At 38.5% G+C, this 3,403-nt stretch overlaps 1 pseudogene; it reads left to right on the top strand.

Annotated features, from left to right (window-relative positions):
• Window positions 1-808: 808 nt before the first annotated feature.
• On the top strand, window positions 809-2,732 carry LOC122069459 (annotated as a pseudogene).
• The last annotated feature ends 671 nt before the right edge of the window (window positions 2,733-3,403 follow it).

The following is a 3,403-nucleotide window of genomic DNA, read 5'->3' as shown; positions in this document are numbered from 1 at the left end:
GCCTGACTAGACTCTTCCTGTAATAATTTCTTCAAATTTGACTTCTAGCCAGGAAGAGGAGTTACTTAAAGTGTTAAAAGATAATAAGGAAGCCCTAGATTGGACCATGGCTGATATCAAGGGTATAAGCCCTTCTATTGTGCAACATCATATACATCTTATGGAGGATTCCAAACCATCCACGGAACCCCAAAGAAGAGCTAACCCAGTGATGATGGAGGCTATTAAGAAAGAGATTCTAAAGTGCTTGGATCATGGAATAATTTATCCTATTTCTGACAGCCAATGGGTAAGCCCAATTCACGTAGTGCCTAAGAAGTCTGGTGTGACTGTAGTTTTTAATGTCAATAATGAACTAATTCCAACCCGTGTCCAATATGGGTGGAGAGCGTGCATAGACTACAGGAAACTTAATATGATAACCTAGAAGGACCACTTCCCATTGCCATTCATTGACCAGATGTTAGAGAGGTTAGCTGTACATGAATACTATTGTTTTCTTGATGGATATTCCGGCTATAACCAGATCCCAATTGCTTTAGAGGACCAACATAAGACCACTTTTACATGTCCATATGGAACATTTGCTTATAGGCGTATGCCCTTTGGGCTTTGCAATGCCCCAACTACGTTCCAACGATGCATGATGAGCATATTTTTTGACATGGTTGAAAAATTCTTAGAAATATTTATGAATGACTTTTCAATTCATGGGAATTCCTATTTTGAATGTCTTCATCATCTTTTTCTAGTTTTGAAACGGTGCATATCTAAGAGTTTGATTTTGAATTGGAAGAAATGCCATTTCATGGTTAAATCTGGTATTGTTTTAGGCTATATAATATCCAAGGAGAAAATTAAGGTAGATAGAGCCAAAGTGGCTTTAATTGATAATTTACCACCTCCTCAATCTGTTAAGGATGTCCGATCTTTTCTAGGGCATATGGGCTTCTACAAAAAGTTGATTAAGAACTTTAGTCAATTAGCCAGACCTCTCACTTCATTATTTGCCAAAGATCAAACTTTTGAGTTTTCTAAAGAGTGCCTAGAATGCTTCAAACAATTTAAGAAGGAGTTGACCAATGCACCCATTGTTCAACCACCTGTTTGGACTAAACCTTTTGAACTAATGTGTGATGCTTCAAATTTTACCATAGGAGCGGTTTTGGGTCAAAGGATTAATAAGTTGCCCACTGCCATTTATTATGCTAGTAGGACCTTAAATGATGTACAAATCAATTATACAACCACTGAAAAAGAATTTTTAGCGGTTGTGTTTACATTAGAAAAGTTTTGGTCTTACTTAGTTGGTTCACATGTGGTGGTGTATACTGATCATTCTGCTCTCAGATACTTAGTTCAGAAGAAGGATGCCAAAGCCCGTCTCATTAGGTGGGTTTTACTTTTGCAAGAGTTTGATTTAGAAATTAGGGATAAAAAAGGAGTTGAAAACCTAGTTGCAGACCATTTATCCCAGTTTTTCAATTCCTTGACTGTCGATTCTCCAGTCAACGAGAACTTTCCAGATGAATAGTTATTTACAGTGTCCAGTGAACCATGGTTTACTGACATTGTCAACTTCTTAGTTTCAGGTGTGACTCCAGATCACTGGTCCACCCAAGATAAGTATAGATTTCATTCCAAGTTAAGCACTTTTTCTGGGATGATCCTTATTTGTTTAAGATATGTCCGGATCATATTATCCGACGATGTGTTCTTGATCATGAGCAACATTCTGTTATCTCTTTTTGTCATGATCATGGATGTGGTGGACACTTTGGACCTAAGAAAACTGCTGCAAAGGTTCTCCAATGCGGATTTTATTGGCCCACTCTTTTTAGAGATGCTTTTGATTTTTGCAAGGCTTGTCCTGCCTATCAGTCTTTTGGCCGTATCAATAAGAGGAACATGATGCCCCTCAACCCTATTTTGGTAGTTGAGATCTTTGATGTTGGGGCATCGATTTGATGGGACCATTCCCTAATTCCTTTAGGAATTTGTACATACTTTTGACCATTGATTATGTTTCTAAATGGATAGAGGCAATACCTTGTAAAACTAATGACCACAAAGTGGTGGTCCAGTTTCTCAAAGAGAACATTTTTTCCCGCTTTGGTGCACCACATGTAATAATTAGTGATAGGGGTACTCATTTTTGTAATCGACCTTTTGAGGCCCTAATGAAAAAGTATGGGATCACCCATAATTTATCTACCCCTTATCACCCCCAAACTAATGGCCAAGTGGAGGTGTCTAATAGGCAAATCAAGCAAATCTTGGAGAAAATTTTTAATCCCAACCGTAAGGATTGGTCCCTTAGGCTCATTGATACCTTGTGGGCCCATCGGACTGCATTCAAGACCAATCTTGGTCAGCCTCCCTACCATTTGGTGTATGGGAAAGTTTTTCACTTACCAGTTGAGTCAGAGCATAAGGCCTTTTGGGCCATTAAGAAGCTCAGCTTTGATTTTCCTGATGCGGAAATTCATCATAGGCTCCAACTATCTGAGTTAGAGGAACTTAGGAATGAAGCCTATGAAAGTTCTAGGATTTACAAGGAAAAGACTAAAGCTTTCCATGATAAACATATTCTGCGTAAATCTTTTAAAATTGGTGATAAGGTCTTATTGTACAACTCTCGATTGCATCTTTTTCTTGGTAAGCTTAGATCCCGATGGGATGGCCCATTTATTATCCATAATGTATATCCCCATGGGGCTGTGGAGATTTTGAATCCAGGAACAGGGGTAATTTCGAAGCTTAATGGTCAGCGTTTGAAGCCATTCCTCGAGGTTCCTAATACTGGTAGTGAAGAGGTCTTGGATCTCCATGAACCTCTTTACACTGATGACTAACTTTTAATCAGGTATGACCCCCTGCATTGTCTTCGTTTTAATTCTTTCCATGCATTGAGGACATTACATGACTTAAGTGTGGGGGAGGGAAACCAGTTTCTATTTTTTTTCCACTTTGTTTTATTTGTTTTTTTTTTTTTTTTTTTTTTTTGAGCTTGCTAAAGGATGAAGTCCTGCTTTGGCTTTTGACTAAGGTACCCATTTTGAACGTATAAAAACCCTGTTGAGAAGAAAGAAACAAGCCTGTGTCTTGAGATGAGACATTCTTTTAAAAAATAAGAGACCCCTGTTTTATGGTGTTGGACCATATGTAAGTCTGTGGGTTCCTTGTACTTTTGATTTGGAGCTGAGACCTTCTTTTTAATTTGGCGTGGGTTGACAATGCACAATTTTAAATGAAATGTGCAATGTGGTATAAAGAAGAATAAGAGTTGATTCCCTTAGAACTAGACAGGGCATTGCGCCTCAGGAAGCGTGGTGTCTTGATTGAAATTCCTTGGGAGGAAACTTCTGAAGGAACTCTAGCATCATTGTCTTTGTGGGCATAT

This window comes from Macadamia integrifolia, chromosome 2 (assembly GCF_013358625.1).
Source record: "Macadamia integrifolia cultivar HAES 741 chromosome 2, SCU_Mint_v3, whole genome shotgun sequence".
Taxonomy (NCBI): Eukaryota; Viridiplantae; Streptophyta; class Magnoliopsida; order Proteales; family Proteaceae; genus Macadamia; species Macadamia integrifolia.
This window is presented reverse-complemented; position numbering and strand designations above follow the sequence as displayed.